Source organism: Corvus kubaryi, unplaced genomic scaffold, assembly GCF_017639235.1.
Source record: "Corvus kubaryi isolate FWS band 111438036 unplaced genomic scaffold, C.kubaryi_AGA036_p1.0 37308, whole genome shotgun sequence".
NCBI classification, from domain to species: domain Eukaryota; kingdom Metazoa; phylum Chordata; class Aves; order Passeriformes; family Corvidae; genus Corvus; species Corvus kubaryi.
Genome location: NW_024581096.1, coordinates 4,181,300 through 4,205,232, shown reverse-complemented (window position 1 = coordinate 4,205,232; position 23,933 = coordinate 4,181,300). Strand labels below are relative to the sequence as shown.

Below are 23,933 nucleotides of genomic sequence, written 5' to 3'. Positions count from 1 at the left end.
CTTAAACACAGTTCTTACTGCAGCAGTGTTACCTTTTCACATAATTCTTTACTTCAGACAAAATACAGATAGAACTATACTGTTCACATTTTTTAGATAGAGTTCACATAAAAAATAAGAACTGATAGAAACTGTACACCCAAATCTGTGTGATACCTGTGTAACACTTGTGTAAGACTTACGATTGTTAGAATTAGACCAGGATAGGCTAAAAGAAAAGAAAAACTAGAATTGTGTGTTAATCTTATTGGTCAGTTAGCAAACATAATCCACACTTCTGTAAGAAAAATATACATGGAGCATATAGAGCATACAGAAGAAGAAGCTGGTTTTGCCTGCTGTTGCTGCTTGCCTTTATCATGTAACCCCCTTGAACTCTGCCTTCAAGAAAGCTGTGAGACTATGAAATAAAGAACTTAGAACAGCAGCCTCCTCTGCTCTCTTACCCTGGTCCAAGAAGGAAGGGTACCCCATCAAAAGCTCAACACTTCTCTAACAATTTTCTCCCAAGTCAACAGTTTCTTCCTTTCTCAGAAATATCCCACTAATAGAAAAAGGGCAAATATGCTCTTCTTTCTCTCTGGCACATGTTTTACCCAAAGCATCAACCGTAGGTAGTGACTATCTGGACCCTGGAGAGAAGGAGAAAATTCTGACTCATATGCCTTATTGAAACCGACAAGAATAAAATGGCAAAAACATCCAATAAAATACAGCCAGGATCAACACTGTCACCTATAGCAAAAAATATTTAAGATATATTTATATATTTTTTTTTAACATAATACTTGGAATCAATTCACAAGAACCCTCTGTATATAATCTTCAAATTAATTTTTGCCTTGATGGAATCTGCCATCCAAAGGAAAACACTTCCATAATTCTCAGTTCTGCTAGATCCTGGTTTTATTTCTAGAGATGCTTTTGTTGCTAAATAAATACCAGCTAAGATAATTTCACTCTTCAAGAGGACTCACAGGAAGCTGTAAGAGTTGCGCTGGAGCACAATATTACACAGCTCTTTATTGCATCCTGTAGGTTGTGACCCTTCAAAGAATTTAATAAAAATAGTTTGAGACCTACTGCTGGCACAGGTCAAAGAAACATACTTTCCTGAATATTTAAAGGTGAGGGCTGGAAGGGGTTATGAAAGAAGAGGAAGAACTAATGATTCAAATTATAATCACAGCCTGAAACATTACTGTTTCTTAATAGTGTTATCCTAGTCACATCATTCAGCAAATTTACTTCATTATTCCAATCCTATCAAATATCTTATTAGCTCACGGGGCCTAATTTGATTTTCTTTACTATTTCAGTTATTTGAGATTTGACAAAAACTTCAAATATCTTTGAAAGGACAATTTGAAAACATTTGACAAAAAAAAGCAAGGAAATACTCAAGAAACTCCACCAGAGAGTCAATAAGATGGACGGATTGAGTTCCAGGTTATGGACTACCCCACATAGGAGGAAAGGCTGAGGGAATGATGAAACAGTCTTACCTAGTGACAAGAGAATGGGCAAGGGGTATGAATTGAAATACAGATGGCTGCCTCTGAATGTTAGGTGGGTGACAGAGCACAGGCACAGGTTGCCCAGAGAAACTGTGGAATTTCCTTCCTTGGACATACTTGGAAAGGCTCTGTTCATGGTCCTGGGTAAGTGGCTCTATGAGGCCCTGCCTGAGCAGGTGGCTGCACAAGGTGACCTCCAGAGAACCCTTCCAGTCTCAGTCATTCTCTGGGGCTTTCCCAGTGCACATCATAGGTGAGTCCTCCTCCCATGACAGCCCTCAGAGAAGCTGAGTCAAGGCTCTTCTTTGTACCAAGGAAGTCAGCAGGATTCCCCACCTGCATGGTCCCACGGCCCCATGCCAGGCCCTTGTCCTTACAGTCACTGGCCTCACACCATGGAATCTGGCTTGAGGCTAAACCATCCCCACTAGGCCACAAAAAGAGGACAAGGTCCTCTGAATCAGGGTCTTTCCAGCTTTGCAGTATCTGCTGTCCTTGCCTGAACCCTGTGACATCTCTGGGAATTGTCTGCGATGGCACTGCCCTCTCTGCTCTTACTGTGGTTTTTAGTCCAGAGCCCCTGTGGGCACACACAAGGCAAGGATATTGTCCTACACTATGAGTGCTGCATTTGGGGAGAACATTGGCTGTGCAGGACTGTGGTTCCTCACAGCGGCTGTCCCAGAACTGTGGGCACCAGTGGCACCTCTGGCTTGTTCTTCTGCCTTCCCTGACCCCTCATGCAGGTACTCTGTGCTATCCCAAGTCATGCTGGCTGCAGGGGAGTGGAATGACAGAGGCAGTGAAGACAGCCCCCAGGCTGGTTGATGACTTTTCAGCCTTCAAGGACACCCTTGGGAGACCCTAATCTCCCATCTCCTACTGCCGTCATGGGTTTTCTTTGCTTTTTTGCTTCTAGTGCCAGAAAAGATCAAGCAGGCACTTTGTGTCTTTTGGCAGGGCATGGTGGGGGTGCCAAGGAGGCTCAGGGGCAGAGGAGCTCTGTTGCCACACCCAGCGCAAGCCAGGGGGAGCAGGCATAGTTCATTACTATGAGGGTGACTGTTCAGAAGCACAGATGGCCCAGAGAGATTGTGAATACTATTCTACTAAGGGGAACATCAGCCTAAATACATCAAAGCATGAAAACAATCCTACCTATTATTGTGACAGCAATATACAGCAAGCACTCTGAGACACTGGCAGCGAGAGAAGTGGCCTAACATAAAAGAAAAAAATCCTGCAAAACTTTCTGGCAAAACAGAGCTGGGCCACAGACAGTGCCAAATATTTATGGATTAACTCATAAACTTTAGAAGAGACTACCTGATGATATGAGGCATTCTTGAAGGACATTGATTTCCTCCCAACTATTGAGCTCTTTTCATGACAAAGACATCTGGAAAGATCATGGTGCTCAGTCTTTCGTTTGATTTTCTATTTTGCTCTATAGAAGATTCCAAATGCCTGTAATTTTAATGTAAACACACAAAGAATACTCTATTTACATTACCTGCTACGGTACAAGAGATTTATCCCATGCATTTCTACCTCTAGATCCCCATTCCATTGCATTGACAAAGAGTTAGACAAAGGGCACATTGAGATTAACCTGAAAGTTAGAAATGCCAACATCTGTGCAATACACAAACATTAAATAAAGGAAGAAGAACACAAGTAAAGAACAAACTAGGATAGGCAGTGCTTAGCCTCCACCGTAGGCAAATATCCAAGTATTTACTGCTCCATTCTTCTCAATTTGCTAATGTGTATTTTTACTGTAGAAAGACATATGAAGACCTGAAGGGCTTTTATCTTTTTGTCAGCAAATAACAAGTCTGCTCCTTCCACAAGTACATGCCTTAATGAAAATAACCTTTAATCTACAAACTGTTTGGGGACAAACTCGGATACAGGTTCTTTTTCTCTCCTGTTTGCCCCAGTTTTTACTGCCTTAGTCAAGATTTCCTGTTATTTGTTGTTGATCACCTTGATTATTTTGTAGACATAATGCTGTGTTTGTGATAACTGGGTGAGCCTCGAGGCAATTCTCTTATTTCAAATTTTCTTTAAAAAGAATTTTTAAACTTTCCTTTTTCTATAGCCTGAGAGCTTTTTGTGTTCCTGATGTGAAAGTGATGCCTTGAAGTGGCTACCTAAAAACAGAGGCTAGACAAGATTAAGAGAATAAAAGTAGGTATTTATTTGAAGGGCCTTCAATGATACACTCTGGACAGTCAAAAGCCACCGAGGGACTTCCACCCAAGATGGACGCTGGGTTACAGGTTCTTCACACTTTTATAAGTTTTGTCCATTCTCATATCAGGGTTAATTCTCCAATTATAATTTCAGTTAATGATGTAATTACCCCAACTTTGCCTCTCCTCTTAAGGCTTTAGTTTATATATTTCAGGGCCAGGGACAACAAGGTGTCCTTGAAGTGCAAACCTAGAGAGGGCTTGTTATGTCTAACCAGAATGACAGAGCAGTAGTTAACAGGCCACATGAAACTTCAGAATTACACACTAGGCAGTACAGGATTTGAAAAATATAAAAGTTAAAACCTAAGGCATAAAAGAAGGGCATATTTTTTAGAGAAAAATCATCTGAAAGAAATTATTTTCCCACCAAAGAAAGTCTGGTCTATGCAAACAGACTATGACAGGCACTTTCACATGCTGAACTTAATTTGGAAAAATAGCTTGATAATTAAAAAAATGGCAGAAGAAACTAAAGTACTCAAAAATATTATGGGAGCTACCTGACTGGATGTGGATCTGGCCAACCTGGTCCAGGTAACCAAAGGGATTTGGCTAAATGATCTCCAGAGGAGCCATCCAGCCACGACTACTCTGTGATTCTCTCTATTGTAATTAAAGGAAACAGGAGATTGCTAGGCACAAAACATGATAACAAAGAATGTATGATTTTAGGTTGCACATTCAACTTCAAGTGTCGTAAGCATTAGTTGTTCAACAAAAGTCCTCTTAAGGAGCTGAAAGAACCCAATACATTTTATATCTTTGCTTTGGAAAGGAGAAGTTGGATCTAGGGAACTGTCTTCATGAACCTGTCTTCATTTAGCCAAACTACATGTACAGTTTCCTTTCATCATTCACCCAGCACTGAAGCAGGAAAAAGAAAATATTATTTTGTATTTTTCTCAGTGGTTTTTAAACAAAACTAGTACAAGTATCATAATAGTGGTACTTAATATTTACATCATTTATATAACATAATCATTTACATATAAAAAAATGGCTGTGAAAAAATAAACCCATAAACTTAAATTTAAAACCTTCTTTTCCTCTGAATAGCTTCTGCAAAGCTTTTAAAAATTATTTTCAATTCACAACCATGTTTTTATTGGAATTTGTCTAGAAAATCTTAAAAAAAACCCCTGCAAACATTTAGATTAAAAATTATCATTTGCTCTTTCAAACAGGAAGGTGAAAATTTCCTGCTGCACAGAATCTACCCAGTACATATCAGCAACAAATTTCCCAAGAAACAGAATTAAAACAAGATGAATATGGAGCAGAGGGGAATGCTAAATCTGATTTGGAAAGAATCCTTTAGAAATTCAGGGTCCAGATGGTCAGCTGCATCTCAAGCCAGGCTAATGCTGGTACATAGATATTCTTTGTCAGACAACAACAAACACAGGCCTATCCTGGTTCAGGGGTGAGTGTGTAAAGCACCTCCCAGTACAGGACGCAGCAAGACAACAAATACTGCCACAGAAATAGCTGCCATGGTTCCTCACTGTGAAAATACTGCCATCTTCCCTAGCTTCACTGTGACTTTGGGCTGCACCACGGGCTCCCCTTCCCCCCGCTCCCTGAAGGGTCTGATGCCTGCCTTGTCATCCTTATGCATACAACCACACAAGGATCATGAGATAAGGACTGCTAAGCACCCTCCAGCTACACTTCTTAGACAAAAATTCCTTTACTCTTCTTCTCATACGAACATATTTTCAGTTGGTGGTAAATTTTGCCAAGCTTCGTTTGTTTGGAGTGAAATTTCCCTTCACAGACGTGTACTTCAATCTGAACTTTTGGGGTACCGGTTAGCCAAAAAGTTCAGTTAATATGGAGAAAGCAATAAGAAAATTTGCATAATGGAAGCATATAGGAATGTGCTTTTAACTACCTCTGAAATTATTCCTAAATAATAAAAACTTCCAGAGACCTCTCCAGGCTGAACAATAAAACACCAGAAAACCTGAAAATAAACCCAGAATTCCAGGATCCGTAGATGGGACTGTCCCAAGGCAGCCAATGCAGATTAAACTGCTGACCACATCTGTTTTCTTTTCCCTTTGTGAAATCATCTGCACAGCAGTAACAGACAGTAGGAGTCCTAAAATTCTGCTGCAGTCTCATGTTTTACCTGCATTTTGCTTTCAAAGATTTAAATTTAAATTAGCTGGGATCGGCTGCGCAACAAGTCACAATCCAACACTGGCTTATATTTCTTCACATCTACTTCCATGTAAAATCTGGTCATAGAACTGGCTTTGTTTAAACTTTTAGAATTGTCAAGTTAAATTGTAATTTCATGAATGGATTAATATTGCAAATTATTTTAGTATTGTACTGCTTATAATATCGACTATTTGCAATTTGATGGTTTATATGGTTTATTAGCTATTTCACCGAATTTTATTAGTAAAAGTATAATTGAATTCCAAAATTACTGTTTGACAGTGGATGATTTAGAAATCTGAATGATGAGTTCAAGTAGCAACTAGGGAAAAAAGAAGAAAACCTATAAATTACTATAAATTTTCATTCTGTCATAATTACATGGTTTGCCCTCCAATTCAGTTGCCCTTAAATTCAGTAGTGAATATCTGATCACAGAGTACAGAACACTTTGAAACATTTTCAGTGTATGTCAGCAAGATTTTGCACATAAATTGGTACATGTAAGATTTGGCTCTTTGATAATAGGGTTCAGATTTGGGTTCAGATTTTCTTCACCCAGTGATATATCTGTGTGTTGTATGTGTGTATGTGTATTTATATTTTTACAGCCTCTCTGTTTATGAATTAACTCTCTCAAACCATATAATTTCAGATCTCCTAAGGAATCACCAATCCAAATTTTTAAATTTTGATTTTATGCACATATCAAACAATTCCCTGAAGCAGAATGATAATATTTTTTTCCCCACACAACAGAACAACTTTATCCAAACTAAAGTACATATGTAATATTGAATAGTTAGACATATAATGGTGAAAATCAAATCAATAACAGACTAAGAAAATACAAAGCGCTGAAAAAATTTCCTGGACATTAAGTTGTCATGAGTTATCCCTATGATGAACAGAAAAAAAACCTGCAGGCTTTAAAAATATGAATATAGTGAAAGGAACAAAAGCAGGCAAAAGATGCATTCTACAAACTTTTCTCCATGATTATCTGAAATGCATTACTAACCCAAAACAGCAAGAAACTGCATTGGTACCTAATTCCAAGCAGGCAATTCTGCTGAAAGCCATTAGCTTAACTTCCTGTTTAAATATTTTGTGCTGTTTTCTTTTTTGCTGTCTCTATACTCGTAAACGTAAACAACTTGTGAGCTCATATACAGTTTCCCATGCAAAGTCTCAGTCCAGTATTTAACTCACAGTTTTCTTAGGTCTTTTTACACAAAACTCCCAGAGCGCTTGCAGCAAGGCTACTGAAACAGAGAGGGGATTGTTCTGGAGCCACACCCCTGGGGACACTCAGGTCTGTTGCAGACTGTGCCCAAAGCCCTCACATACAAATGTACAAAGCATGTAGTGGGTTTCCCTGGCAGTGTGCATCCTGCACATGCAGGCCCTGCTCTGGAGAGAGCACTTCCTCTTACCTGTGGAGTTTTCTTCAGGGACCTGCCCTTCGCTTGACAACTAGAGGGCTGTTGGCTGGGGAGGACCTGCCTTTCCGAGCAAGCAAAGAGCAGCTGACCAGGAAGCTGGTCAGCTGGTGTAGGAAGTAGGCTGAGAAGTTACCCAGACAAAAGGCAACACAGTAGCTTGATGAGTAAACACAGCAGAGAGACCTGAACTCCCAAAAGCCAAACAAAGTGTGGCTGGGGTGCAAGTTTGAACCCTAGACCACTGATCCACTACAGGAACTACAAACATGTTTCCTGGCACTGTATTAGCTCTGCCAACTAGCATGGTCTGGAAGGTAGGACATGGTGGGACCTGTTCCCAGTAGGAAGAACAGACAAATTTTCATTGTGTCTGTCTCCCCCAGCACTTACTGTCCTAGGCTGGCGTTTGACCTTTAAGTACACTCATCACCTGACTCCAGAGCATACTGGATGTATGAGATTTCATACTACTCAAATTCACATGCAGGAAATTTTCTGCAAGGAAGCATAATTTCAACATCATTTTAGATACTTTTCACGAGGGAGGTGGGCATGGGGAGTGGAGAGAGATATAAATAAACAAATGAAGCCTTAACTGGTTTTAGGACCACAGAGCTGCATGACATGACTACTGAGTGCCTGGTCCTAAATTCATAGAGAAATTCATACCTGAATTATTAAGCATTCTAACCTTGCAATCCTGCAAACAGATAACAGTTTTAAAAAGGAAAAAAAAAGTCACAAGAGGAAAACAGACTTCGCTTTCTATCAGCAAAATACAGTTATAAGTCTTAGTGGTCCACTTGCAGCAAACCATTACCATGAAAGAGCAAATTCCGGAGAGAAAAAGTACTTTTTTTTCCCAGAACTGGCCACTAACACTAATACAACTGACATGCTATATTGCTTAATATCTCTGAAAGCAGAAACTTCAATGAGCCATAAAAACCTTCTAAAGCTGAAAAGCATCCTCAATGAAGAGAGGAATTTTTTAAGTAATGCTCGATATAGTTTAGATGGATCAAGAATATCTAAACCCAGGGATTATATTAAAAAGCTTAGAATCTTAGCCAGGACTGGAAAGAACTTAAATTTATATTATCACATGTTAATAACAGAGTTTGAAGGTGATATTTTGCTCTTAGCTGCAATAAGACTCACTAAGAGACAGAATTAAAAATCAGTAGCTGAAGCTAGAGGAAACAATATCCAAAAGTAAGCAATTCTTTCTTTGTTAAAACAGCACATTCAGAAAGAAGATAATGTAAGAAAAATCAAGTCTTTTATCCATAAATATCACCTCCAAATTTCTCAGTCTAATACACTGCAAAAGCAGGCATTTCCTGGATTTTAAATAAATGGTTTCTGAAAGGGTTATTTTTTACCTTTTTCCCTATTCATTTCCCACCTTACCAAGTATGCCGACAAATGTTGCTAAAAAGCCTACAGGAAACCCTTTTTTTCCTTTCTACTGTTGCTGGACTTTCCTACTGCACTCCAAATAATAGACTCCACTGGACATAAGAGGCTATTTTTTTTCCATTACAGTGATGTAAATCTTTTCCAGTGCTATGCTTTCCCTGGATGACTTAAAAGTCATCTTTCATTTTTCCTCTTGCACAGAAAAATTACTAGACTATTGATTCTGCACTGCACTTTTTGGGAACATCGGTATTATGACTATCTCATCCCATGGGTTATCCTATACATTAGTATTTCTACAGATTTGCACATGAAAAAAGCAATTCAATATGAATATTTGAATAAAGGGGCTTAGTGTTATTTCTGTGAGAAGGTTTCAGGAAATGACTGTAATGACCATGATTTATGTCTTCAGACTTTGTTTTGTCATTGGGAGTAGCTGGCTTCATCCAAAATAAACTTGATTATTCAGAGCAACAGATGCTTTTTCAAAGGAGAGATTTATGTTTAAATAAAAATACCCCACAATGTCAATTAACAGGTCATTAGGTACATGTTCCTATAACTTTTAATTTTAATTAAAGTCAAAGCATATTAGTAACTGGTGTTTTCAGGTCTCAGCTAGTTGTTTCATTTACTGTATATGCACATGCTGTGCTTTATCTACTAAGTGGGAATTTATTGTTAAAAAGGTTAGTGATTAACAACTTCCCCTCTCTTCGTAATTAAATATCTTGATGGGATGCATCCATATGGAGATAACAGAGGCAAATAACAGACTGTGTGTCCCTGAAGATCAAGGGCAGCACACTTCTAGAAATTTCATATATAAAAAGGCTGGAGCAAGGCCAGTCGTTTTAATGGTCCAAGATAGGTGGATGTACAAATATGCTTCTGCCAGACACCACGTTTCACCACAAGTGCCTGGGAGATCACAGATCTCACCATCTGTTTACATGGATGAGCCACAGATGTTCAAACCTCCACATGAGCTGAGTCCAGAAGCTGCATACAGTATTCAGATTCTGGAAAGTGCAAATATTAAAAAACTCAGCCCTTAATTTAATTTTTAAGCGGTTTTTCAAGTATAATTTGCATTTTAAAGATTTTCTTTGTGTAAGGGATGGTTTATGCACATAAATATCTAATCACCACACTAATTTTATATCAGTGTATGTATATACTGGGTGTAAAGAAAATAGAAAATACATTCTCATAAAACTCTATCTTCTTTTCTATATCAGTTTGCCCACGGCTCCAGAAAGAAGAGACAGAACGATAGGAATCATTGCAGACTCCTTGGCTATAAATTAATGAATCTACAAACCTTGACATCAATGCCCAGAGCTCAAAGAGTTTAGGGAGATCCCTAGAAAATAAGATAAGGAATAGACAGACTACATTTGAACATCTTAACTGTCAGATACTGATTTTAAAGAAAAATTTTAAATTCTTTGATGCAGATTGAAATTTTATATTCAAGGTTTAAAAACAGCAAGCAAAATCGGCATCAAAAAATTCAACTTCTGATTGTGCATGTAAATTGTTATACATGTACAACCACATACACTCTGTTTTGGGGGTAAATCATCCTAAATTATCACATGTACTACTTTAAATGGTGTAAAAAGAAATATATTAAGGCCCGTAATGTTTAAAAAGGGCCTGTGTGTTCAAATTTCTAATTGTTATTTTTAATTGCATTTGCAAAATGTTGTACCTTAGGGCCAATACAGATATCACCAAGTACTGATTGAGCCACATACTGAAATTCATGATAGCAAGATCAGCTGTATTTCTTTCCCCTACTGTGTCAGACATTTATGTACTGCAGCCAAATGCAATTTTTCTTAACTAAGCGGAAAAAAATTGGGAGAACTGTTCAGGATAACTACAAACACAGACAAACATGGATTCAATTAATCACATTTCACAGTATGCACATCTCTTATGCTCTCAAAATTTTGGTTTACCAGTGAAACGGAGTACAAAAGAGCTTTCAAGCTTTGTCAGCTCAATTTATACAGAAGAGTCCCATTATTCCATCTGTATCCTTTTCTGTCACAGGCCATAAAACTACCTTCTACCCTCTTCCACTTCAGTTCCTATCTTACCTTCAGACCACATCCAAACACACATCAAATACAATTTTTGTCATCCATACCTTAATAAAAAATTTATATACAACTGATTTCATATGTTTAATACACAAAAAGCAGTTTTTCTCCCTTTAGCTTTTCAAATCCATTACTGAACTAAAATAATTTCATTTTTTAGTTTAGCAACCTACAAAATATATATTTACAGTTCTTACTCAAGAGCCTCTAGCCATGAAAATTCAAAAAGGTTTTGGTCTGGTTTGTCAGAACTGGAGATATAAATGAGACTGTACTTAGAATATGATGCATCAAGAAAGCCAACAGACTGTCTACAGGCTGTAATTCAGATTCCAGGCTACAGCAAGGTTGAGCTTTTCTAGCTCTCCAAATCAGCATGACAGGTAAAACTTGCTGGCAAATTATTTAATGCAAAAGACACTGTCATTTCTCATGCAGAGAACAGCAAGTTCCAGCGAGCCCTGAGTGAACACCATGTTCTCTGCACACAAGAGCTATGCTACTTGGGCAGAATGTTTGTGTTACTGCCTGAAAATGTAAATACATCTGCATTCTACTTTGGGTAACAATACTTTCATTCAAGCAGAGGAAGCTAGGACATAGGAACAGAGAATTACTTTCTCAGATGCACAAAACTCAAATCCTGACACAACAAAACCAAAGCAATTCTGTCCTTGATCCTAAGAACACAAATACCTGCAAATAATCAGTCTTTTCCATTTCTATACAAATGTAAATTCTCACCTACTCTGAACATCCACACATTCATCTTTGAGGTATATTTTATGAACAGTAAGTTCACAGCATAACTATCATACAGAAAGTGACTACAAAGCAAAATTACAGAAGCAAGCGAAGAGCTGGTTCATTAATATGACTTGGAGACTTTTTCTTTTCCCCTCTGGGCCAAATTGCACCACATACTTTATTTAATACTATAAATCATCATTTTTAGGATACTTTGAAGATAGTGGATGGAACAGCTAATTTTCATTTCAATATTCCCTGTTATTCCCTTTGGTTTCTTCCAAATGTGATAGGAACTCATTTGGTTTTCCTTCTACTTCTCTTTCTTTCCCCTCTCTCTCTCTCTCTTTCTGCCCTCCTCATTCCACACTTTTCAATCTGCTGGATGATCTACCAGAACACACAGACATCAAAGACGTTTGTTTATGCTCTATTAGGAGGCTACAATACATTATCATACGACATGATTACACTTTTTTGCTTGTTTCCAAGACCATTTAAATGCTTAATGATCATCCAGGAAGAGGGCAAAACATCTTCCATTCAAAAATAAAGAAAAAAAGGATGTATTTTTTTTTTTATCTTAACATATTTATTTGTATTTCAAGCTCTGGAACAATCTTTATATAGTGCATAGTTAACTTAGAAATTTAAATGACCACTGTAAATGAGAGAAGAAAAAGTTCAGTATACATTTGGCTAAGCAAAATTCTTTATTTTTCTTGTGAATGCAAAATTTCTACTTATAAATTCTATAGTGTTTTGTATGACAAATTACAACTTAGAAGCATGACAATACAGTCACATAAATACATTCTTCTTTGAACACAAAGTATTTTAGATCTGTAAAATTGAGGTATGTAGAAATATTTGTTTCAAAGGCAAGCAGTGCCACCCACAAAGTCTCTTAATATTTTCAAAGAAAATTACATAACTATAGCAACAACAACAGAAGGCCCTGTCTGATCCTCTACTAACTTTGACCAATACTTAATTCCCAAGGCTGCCATGAATTATTAGCAGAATATGGGCTAACTTTAGTTCCTGACATGGATATCTGCACTCACACTGAAAGCACCAGAACTTCAAGGCTAAGGAAGAGTTTCTTCCTTTTTATAAGTTCTTTCAAATTATGTAAAGCATTTCTTCATATCAGCCTTAAATTTAAGGAGACTGACGCACATGAATTTTACTTGCTTCAGCCAAATACCAATACAAACAAGATAGACAGAAGGACTCAAGGTAGGTACTATGTAAAAGCTACAACTTGTGCTGTCTTCCTTGTGAAGTTAAGCTCCCTTTCATTTATAAAGAAGAGCCTCTGGCATGTTTTAAACAAGGCTGCAAATCTGAGACTCTCTTCTAAACACTTGGGAAAACCTTTCCAAAGAGCCCTAAAAATCTATCCTTCCTAAAGTGGATGTAAAATATTGCGAGAATTGTTTAACTTAAGAGAAGACAAAAAGTTTCTTTCAAGTAGCATCAGAGGCCCTGAGCTATAAATTATGGGAGCTTCTAGACAGTAAAATCTTCAGTGCAAGCTAATTCTGGCCTAATTAGCTTTGGCACAATGCGCCTATACTGCTTCTTGGATCAAGCAGGTGTCTTAATGTAGGCCTTCATTGCCTCAGGTCTTTGCTACAGATATATCTAATACAACATCATATTGCAAATATATTCCAGAATTTCACTCCTTCTTTAGCTGTTGACCTGGTCTGACTTGCCCAAGGTTATCTTTAAGTTGTGCACATACCCATCCTGTGCCTACCACCCTGTTTAGCTTATAATCTCATAAGGGCAGGGACTTCCTTTCACTACTTGTTTGAACAGCATCCAGCACAATAAGACTTTGATCCAGCCTGAAGGCACTGCCTGTGATATGTTAGTTTCCAAATATCACTTATAGAATTCTGTCTCAATACAGTTTCAGCTGGAAACATGGTATTAACAGTATTGTTAGCAGTCCACATGCTCAGCTACCATACATTGCTCGCCTTAGGATCACAGCAAACACGGCATCATAAGAAACTGACTTAAACTTGCAAGTTTTTTTCCATAATCCCTCTTTTTATTGAGCACAGAAGTAAAGTAGCAATGTTCAGAGCTAAATAACCTGACTATATGAAAAAAATTTTCCTGGCAGGAATAACTTCCATTCAGATGAGACATGGCAAGTCACATGGCTGTTCACACTACAATACCACATTCTCCATGTTTAATGTCTCACCAGCTCAATTCCTTGTGCTTCACATACATCAGAGAAACTCTTGCTGAAGCCAGATTACACATCTAAGAGAACTTTGGATTCTTATTTCTTAGTACATAAATATCATAGGAATTAATAACTTATAATATAATTCACTGTCTCACTGAACACATATCATCTCAGTCAAACTGATTTCACTGTGGTTTAGGTTTAATATTACCAAAGGTAATAGCATATCTACTTCCTTTATCTGACCAGTATGGTAAAGTTGGCAAAAGTTACCTCAAATATTATCTGTGTGAGCAAACCCCTTGTTAAACTTTGTAAAGCCATTTAGAGGAGCTTAGCTGTTCATTTTGCTGATCCACATCTAACAAAAATATTTGAGACAGAATCACCATAGTATTCACTTTCAGTGTGTGATGGTCACTTTACAATGTAAGACATGCAAGCAGCAATATTGCTAAAATTACATTTCTGTTTTCTATTTCAGGGTCGAAAAATAATTTATTTGCTAGCAAAAAAAAAGATATCTAGAGAAGTCTTACAAGGGTATTTTATATACCCAGGAGCAATAATATATATTAGAAAGAGCAAGGCAGCTGTCTGAAGAATATTTACTATTTAAAATTATTTAGTCACAGAATTCCATCTGAAAAGCTAAGACTTCAAAAAGAAAGCTAATAAGAAAGAGCACAGGCTTATATCTTGCTATCAGAACATTATGCATCTTGGGATAACCCAAGCTATTTACCAGCAAACACTAGGTTTATTACACCACACAGAAAAGTGACATTTCCAGTGGGAAAAAAAGGCAACATGGAAAGTTCTTTGCATGGACACGTTTATAGCAATGAATATGATCTTATAGCATTTATGAGAGAAGTGTAGAGCATTACCTTAGTAGCTTTCTAATTTCAGATTTCAATCTGTCGCTCTATTGTTTTAAACCTGAGTTGTGCAGAGGCAACACCTGGCAATCTCAGGAAACCAGCAAGGGAGTCACTGTGATAACTCCATCTGATTAGACCACAGATCCTGTACAGCATTTCCCACAGGTTTCTAGTTCACTGTGGGTTGAATTTGCTTTTTAAAAGTGTGAACTCCAACATGCTGTCATTTTGCTTGCCACGAAAAATATCTCTACAAATTAAGGAAAACATCATAGCACTCATAAATGGGGGGGGGGTGGGGGGGAAGGGGGGGAGGGCAGGTATTAAGCCTTGCAGTTGTTTAACATACTAGTTGTTAACACTATCCTGCCTTTTACTGATATGTATGTTCTTATTTAGAGGAGATGAAAGGGGTGAATATGAGAGGAGTGGGGATTCTTTATCATATTACAAGCTCAGAATTGTGTGCATTTCTTCATTAGTTCTACCACAATTGCTAGTATACAGTATACTGTGAAAATGTGAGACATGCCACATGTCTTAATTAGGTACAAATGAGGTGTAATGCAACACCACTATATTTTATTACAGAAGAACAAAAACTATGGGACCAAACACAGTCTATTTCAGACGTGAATGAACCCCAAATGCTCTGAACACATGTAACATCACAAAGCTATTTTAAACCTGGCAAGAGAAGAGCTACAAAGTTAACTTACCTGATCTTAAACAGCACAGAATCTCAAACGTTAGCTTCCAGTGAACTACTTCCTAAACACAAGCATTCTTGTTTACGGTATGTAATTAACAGAGTAGAAAAAGTCAAAATTACTCACAAAGTCCTGACGATGCAATAGCAAACTATCTAAGACAGGAAATTCCAGTGCAATATTATAAAACAAGTAGGAATAAACATGCATAAAGTCAGGAACTGACAGGCCTCTGGATTACTGCAACTGTAGGAATCATGCTCATGCATGCTGGGCTATAATTTATGAAACAGAGCCCAGGAAACAACCAATCGCTCTGCTTCTTCTAACAAGTCCAACTGGCTATGAAAAGCTGGAAGTGCTGCACAGAACAATGAAGAGGAGCTATCCCACATATTAATCTGCTTATCTAGGATTGCCTTCTGTGTAGAAAGAGGGAAGCATGTAAGAAGGAGAGGGATAAAAAAAAGAAAAATCACAGTTTCACTGTTAAAAGAACAGAATAAATTCCAGTCAACATGCAAATCCTCCATTGCATTCAGATGGCTAGTGCTGTAGTCAAACACTTGCAGCATCTGCTAAAACATTTCAGAAGACCACCATCTTCCTTAGCAGTGATTATTTTTCACAATACTGACAGAAATCTATAAAAACTGGATTTATATTTCTTATGCAATTGTTTCACTGTTCTGCTGCTGTTAATTTAATGTTACATCTAAATGTGAAACATCCTTCCATAAAATCTGATTAGAGTAAGAGTATTCTTTTTACAGATGGCAGGTGGCTTCAGTGCATTAACGAGCCATCCTTCCTGGAAAGCCATCTGCATGGTCCTAGGATTTAAGATTTAAAAGACCATCATTTACAAGAAAGATAAGAGGCACAAAAGAATTAATAAGCAAGAAAGAAACACTTTAAACAGTATGAACAGACCAGGAATTACATATTAGAGCATATGGTGCAAAATTTGTCCTGCCTGGGAAATTCCATGGTTTCAAAATGTGGGTTTGACCAATCTGAAGCTAACATTACTTTGATTTTTTCTGATAAATACCTTTAATGAAGTACTTTAGATTAAGAGAAAGTAATTCATTTTTTAAATTACTATTAAATAAATATTTAATATTAAATAAATATTGAAATATTTATTACTATAGCTTATTTTATAAAATAGTGTAAAATAAAATTTATACTTTCATCTAATGAAAAATACAGAGAAATCTGTCAAGATAAAAACTTGGACCTTACTGAATTATCTTCCTATAAATGTGCCCACTGAATTCTCTGTGTTGATAAAATTTCTATTACTAAAAAAGTAAGAATTTATCTTTAATACATAAAAAGCTACAGTTTTTGAAAAGTGCTGTTGACCTGTTTATACAGAAGTCCTAGTGATACTGAATGAAAACACAGGTTACCTGGGGTGAGTTAGCATGAATTTGACAAGAATGGAAATCATGTATGTTTGGTTTGTCCATCCTTAAATTCTTTCCAGATACAGTTATTCTTCACATTCCTTTCTTTTTCTTCTTCCTCTTGTAATCCATGCCATAATAATTTCTAAAATCTCCTGGGCAAAATGCATTTCGTAAAACCCACTCCTGTATTTGCAGTCATTGTACCATATTCAACAGATTCTATCGATCTTTTGCAGTTTTAGATTCTTTCCCAGAAGACAGCTGGTAGCTGCAGATGACCATCTGAACCACTTTGTCCTGCTGGGCACCATAACTTGAGTTAGAGAGACAGAAGCCTTTAATCTCATGAATCATGTATTTTTGCACACCTAGGCAGGGTCCTCCCCAGGTTTACGGTCTATGTAGTAATCATGATATTTTTCAGAATTGCATCCTTTTAAATATGTCTTGATGAAAACTTACAATGCAAAAAAAACCAAAAAAACAAAAAAACCAAAAAAAACCAAAAAAAAAGCCAACCACCAGTATGCTGAAAATGAGCAATTTGTAACAGATACTGAAAGTGATATTCTGCTGTGTTGTTTCTGTTAAGTAGAAAAACTTAACAATGTTCCACAGATTCTTGAGCAACACATTAAGGAATAACTTTGTGCCAAGACTATAATTCCACCAGGACTAAAGAGCAGGCTTCTTCAAGGAACAGCATTTGTAAACCAAATGGCAAAGTTGAAGTGATAGCATACAAATAGCAACCAAAAAATACATATTCTTAAAGGGGTAATATGATACAATTTAGCGTATCAATTTGAAAATATTCTAGTCACACCTATGAGATGAATACAAAATCTTCACTTATCTATACTCATTGGTAACCTTGCCACTGGCCCACATTCTATTTGACAAACACAGCAGCTTCACAGATTTGGAACTTTACTTGGGTTATCCTTGCAAGTTATGTCTCTGAACTGAAAAAGAAAACCATATAATTTTTAATTCCAGTTCCCTGCTTTCCAAACATGAGGAAAATAAAGCAATTACCCGCTGATTTCTTTCCATGATGGCTGAGGAATAGCATCCTCCAAAGAAGAGCATTTGCAAATGACAAGGTGAGTGAATATATATGCACACATGCTAAAGTGCTTTTTCTCAGATTAATTCAAGTAGTGGTCTGCCTTTCCCCCCAAAACAGGCTTCCGAATTGCCCCTTCTATCCCACCATACATTGACTTTATGAAAAGCTCTGGTTAGGAGGGGGAATGCCTCTCCCATATTCGTGTAAAAATTATCCTTTTCACACCTTTTGCTTCTTTTTATAACTTTCCCAAATAAAATGCAAAGAAAGGTGTTAGCTCTAAGTCTCTCAGCAAAGAAACCTACCACAACTCTCAGATACACCCTCCAAGAGTGGCAGTCTCTCATTTTGCTTCTCAAGATCACAAAGAGCATTAGCTCCTACCATTTCCACCAGTGCAGGATTATACATGTAGCCTGACACCCACATTCAGTGTTTTGAAAACAAAATCCACTGAGTACCACAAGAAATTGGTACCATTCCCTTATTTGCTGTATAACTCTGGACTGTATCACATTGCCAGTTTACTGTAAAATCAAATAACTGAAATAATATCGGCAGTTGAGAAAAGTCTTCACTGAATAACTGGATTGTCTGAGGTAAAGTAACACAGTTAATCCTTCAGTACTTAAGACAACATACCCTTTTTTTCTATCTTGTTAAATTATTCATCTCCATAATAGGAGTTTTCTGCATGTAATTCATTCTTTCTCTACTTGGCTGCCTTTCAGAACTTCCTGATTTATTGTGTTTCTGAGTCTGTCACACTGATATCAACTTCACATCAACTAATAAAGTCAGCACCCTTTAAAGAAATGCATTCCTCTGCCAGTTACAGGTTTTTTTTAAATGGTTCATCCACAAATTATTTCTCTTTGCCAATGTTTGAAATTATTTTGTTAGCTGAAAACTTTTTTAAATACTGTAGCATACATTTTAAAAGGAAAACATCAAGCAGGAACTTCAGCACTTATCTGCCTGGAGGTTAGTCTTTCTGGCAAACTGATGGGGAATCCCATTTTCATGCATTAAAGTGTCTGGGCATAGTAGATTGATTTGGCTGGAAGAGGCAGGCAGAGCCTAGATGTGAGTGAGGCAGCTTGGTAGTTACAGCTGTCTTTATGGAAAAGTGCTAAGGGGAGGCACTTCATTCCTCATCTCTCCTTAGCTAAATTGGGACCTGTGAAAAAAGGGCTACTTTTGTCACTGGCAATTAGGTTATCCAAAAGAAGAATGCACAATTAGGTTAACATGCTGGTTTTGACTGGGTTTAATTTCCTCCATAGTAGCTGGCATGTGCTTATATTTGGTATTTTTGCTGGAAGTGTTGTTGATAATACATTTACACATATATTGCTGAGCAGGGGTCCCACAGCATCAAAGCTGTTTCTGCTACTCACCCACCTCACCAGCCAGGAGTTGGGGGGCACGGGGAGTTACAGGGGGGACACAGCTGGGAAGGCTGACCTCCACTGACCCAAGGGATATCCCATCCCATATGGCATCGTGCTCAGCATGTAAAGCTGGGGGAGGAAGGAGGAAGGAGGAGGATGAGTGGAGTGATGGGGTTTGTCTTCCCAAATCACTGTTACACATGATGGGGCCCCGCTCTCCTGAGGGATGGCTGAATGCCTGTCTGCACTCAGGAAGTGGCTTTCCCTGTTACACTGCCTTTATGTCAATCCTCAGGTTTTCTCACTTTTGCTCTTCTCATTCTCTCCCCCATCCTAGTGGAGGGTGAGTGAACGAGCTTAGTTGTCAGCTGATATTAAACCATAACAGTTGCACTCCTGTATACATAAATTTTCTTAACGCACTTTCAACCCCATTGTGGATTTTGCTGCTCATCCCTTAGGTTTCACACCCCTTTATTCCTGCAGTTCCAAAAGTGTCTTGTTGATGACAAGGTATTTGCAAGCTTAAACGTCTACAGATTTACTTGCTCCCGCAAAATGTATTTGTGTTTGGCTTTCCTAGGGTTACCTGCAATCCATGAAGTTGATACGGAAGTAATTGTTACCAGTTTCTCTGTATGGGCTAACTCTGTAAGCTACAAAATCACCCCTTGCAGTGAACACATAATATATATGGACAGATAGGCATATTGCTATCACACCCTGCTCTAAAAACAGCAGCAAAATTCTACAAGCTAGGGCATATTAATAATTGCAGATATGAACAACGGAAGTAGAGATCTACAGGAAGGCTACAAGAGAGATTGTGACTGTTTGTTCATCTGATTAATCAGCAGGTATAACCTGCTAGTGAACATTACGTGAAGAATAAGGTTGCTCTGATACTATTTGGGAACAAACACTGCGTTCTGAATGAGCTGAGGTATAAGCAAGCATACAGTATTTAAAAAACAAGTTGTTCATGTCTTCAGATGCTGATTTTATTTAATGCAGCAGCAATGCCAACAAACAACAGATCATAGAACAATTTTGTACTCTTTATGGTAGTTTTGTGAAGGAAATAGTTTGAACTGCACACAAAGAAACATGGAAAATATGCAAGGAATGGAACATATGATCCATGAATACACATCCTGCGTCAGAAGCAGAAGGATTTCATCCAGCATGTAACTCTATAAAGATTTAGTAAGACACTATATAAAAGAATGTGAAACTCCTGCTTACAGTAAACAAGAACAACCTTTAGTTCAGGTTACATTATGTGTCTACAAAAAACAAGCTGAAGAAACACTACATACATAGCAAATTTTGGGGGAAGCAAATAAATAAAAAGTGAAAGTATACATATATTCATTTAGGAACCCAGGTATTTATCTGTGCTGATGTTTCAGATGCTTATGAAAGAGCTCAGCCAGTGCTAAAGTTGCTATTAGATGCACAGTTAACTGGCAAATTCAATATGAGAAGAATATAAGCAATTTTGATTTCTGCATAAAGGAAGAACAGTTTGGCTGTATTACCTGCACACCTGAGGCCTGTGTAAAATACGCTGTCTTACAAAGAACTTCTAAACCAACTTTATATTTAGTAAATATTCTTATTTCAGTAGTTGACTAACAAGTTATTGCTGATTTTGACAGAACAGTTACATTAAGTCAGACTGACTGATTCAGCCCGGTGTCCCAGGTTTGAAAGTGAGCTATATGGGATACTTAGTGGAAGACATGACCACTATCTCCAAGAAATAGAAAAGAAAGAATAAAAAAGAAAGAAAGTTTTATTAAAACATCCTTTTCCTTTTAATAAAGCCTAGATAAAGAACTCATTTCACATATGAAGAATGGAAACACACACACCTACTAAAAAATATAGGAGTGTAGAATTCCTCTCAGTTTAACATACGTTGAGAAAGAAACAATTTTAAGCAACTTTTCCCATGATCACTGACTCTAGAATGGAATTCCATCTTCTGACTCTCACTCCAGAATTTAAGCCACAAATACCCACCTCCCTCACTATGTACTGCAGCAAGTTACAGTTTAAAAACTACCTATGGGGCTGTGAGGTTGTATAAACTGCTTCTGTAGGACTGAGCATCCTGCATGTGTAGGATCAGCTTAATGTTTTCGAAGTTGTATTACCTATATCCCAGAGCAGCAATGATGAAAGACTGTTAAATCTCATTTGTCTGCTGACATTCAGACTAAGGAGAGGCTGGAGGGAAGGGAAATCTGTTCACCCACAAAGACTGGTACATGAAGGGAGAAAAGTAATAAAATTATTCCAGAAAGAGCAGAAGATATGGGGACAACATTAGAAGTCTCATTAGCTAGAGAACTACAGACTCGTACAGATACACAAGAAACTCAAGGGACAGGCTCACAGGAGACAGATGTGTATTAAAAAAACCTGTTTTCTCTTAGACATATTCTTTCTTCCACAGAGGCAAGAAATAAAATAAAGAGATGGAAGAGAAACTCCATAATCCAGAGAACTAATTTTTTCCATAGTAATTAGTAACATCTGGTTAGGAATGAAGAAACTGTCTCCAAGAGACTAAGAGCGCATGTCTTTAAAAGATTGATAGACCTTATGCTCAGACATATGCCAGATAAGCTAAGAAAGCAGCTAACTGAAGTTCAGCACCTACCAGACCTGATATGTTTGCCACCCTGTTTATGAACCTTGTAAATATCCAGGTGGGGAAGCCCTACAAAGCTTCTATTTTCTTACTCCCAGAAAAATCTGATTGTACTAGAACTCATTTGTGTTGAGAACCAATCTAGGCACTAGAAAGTTTAAAAATGACAGCTGTACAGTTACACACAAAATTGATGCATTCAAGTCCCAGAAGTAAGGAAGTTTGTAGTCCTTTGAGAAGGGATTGCAACTGTGTTAGAAACTAGCTATGAAACTGTAAAACCTGGCCTTTCCAACTTCTGAGACTAGATTTCAGAAACTGAAGTATTTTGTACAGTATTTTCAGAGGAGGCTTTTCTTGCTAGGAGGAAAGTGATCAGTATGTAGCTTCCTAAGTTTATACTCAGAAAAAAACACTGTGCATTACATCTGCCACTCTAAAACATCAGTGATGGTTAGGGAGAACTGATAGTTGCTGGCCTACACCAGCAGAGTAAGCACTGAAGCACAGCTAACATTTAAAGATATCACCGACGAGCCCAGGAACTTGGTTGCCTGTTGGCATGGATGGATCACTGATGCCAAGCACTGGCTCTCAAGGAGTGAGAATGAATACTGAGAATTAACCCCTGCCATTACCTCTCTCCCTGTCTTAAGCTGGGAGCATCAGGCTTTTCCTTCATTGCTTCCAGTTGGGTAAAGAAAAAATATTCAAAGTATTTGTTGTATGTTGATCTCCTATAAATAGAACCAGGTACAAAAGAGTGGAGAAGATTAAACCAGCATGTTTTCTGCCTAGTGCAGTTCCCAGAGGCGGCATGAGTCAGAATATCCATGCAGAGTGATATTAACAGCAGAGGAAAAAAAAAGGTATTTTCTGAGACCCCCACGAAGTCACTGGGAGAGAGAAGGGAGAAGTGCAAGGCTGTCAGGAAGAAAGTAAAGTCAAGGGAGAAGAGGAGGGGAATAAAAAACAGCCTGCACTTTACCTTTTTTGGGAGTTCCACAAGTTCAGCGGCAGTGACAAATCTGTAAGGGGCTGGACACTTGCCCCAGTCGTTCTTCTCGCCCCCTCTGGCAGTCTCAGATACTCTCAGTGTAGCAGCAGCTGTCCCTCTGGCAGCAGCAGTGTGAACCCAGCTGACTGAGTTCATATGTGCAGTTATTTTAGCACATTGCCTTTTTCTTTTTTCTCAAAAAAGAATCTGGCAATTAAATACTTTGGATAGCTCAGCTAGATCTGGATAATATTTGAGTGAGTAGAGAAAAAAAGCCCCAAACAAAACATTTCTCTCAGTCCTGGTATTCTTTTTCTCAAACAAGTGTTGTGAACAAGGATGTAAGAGATTTAAGAGGAAGAGTCTTCTCTCTGGTGGGAAATATTAGGCAATCAAGTTGTAAGCAGAGCAGGTCACACTGTTGGTTGCAAAACACCAACTGAAAATAATTGTCTTAAGAGCATGAAATAGTTTTTAAGAACTACCAGTGTCATCTTTAAACCACAATCAAGCCTGTGACAGGCGAAATAATGCTGGCTCTGCCTTTCAACCTTTCTTCTCTCTTGCTCTGCTCATAAAAAGCAATAGCCTGCAAGCTGAGTTGTGGCTTAAAGCGCATTCTGCCCAATTCATTCTTCTTTAAAGCCATCACCATACATTCCCTGTCTAGACATAGATCATACACAGCCTATTCTGTTCAGAGGTTTTCAACTCATAGAGTTGAAAAGTTTGGAGAGAACACTTGAACATCCTGTGTCCTCTTACTCTTATCCCAAAGAAAGGCAAAGTCTTTCTGTCTTCATAAGTAGCTTCAATAAATTTGTAAATATCCTCACCTTGTGTACTGTGTGTGGTTCTGGGCCCCACAATTTAGGGACATTAAAGTACTCAAATGCATCCAGA

The 23,933-nt window shown here is 37.8% G+C and overlaps 1 protein-coding gene across 1 annotated transcript in view; it reads right to left on the bottom strand.

Moving 5' to 3' along the window:
• The window catches only part of PDE4D (phosphodiesterase 4D), a 551,221-nt gene extending 535,521 nt beyond the window's left edge, over positions 1-15,700 (bottom strand). The window contains exon 1 of the mRNA XM_042028299.1: positions 15,497-15,700. The gene's annotated coding sequence lies outside the window, so the exon portion shown is untranslated. The remainder of the gene's footprint in view (positions 1-15,496) is intronic.
• Positions 15,701-23,933: the final 8,233 nt, after the last annotated feature.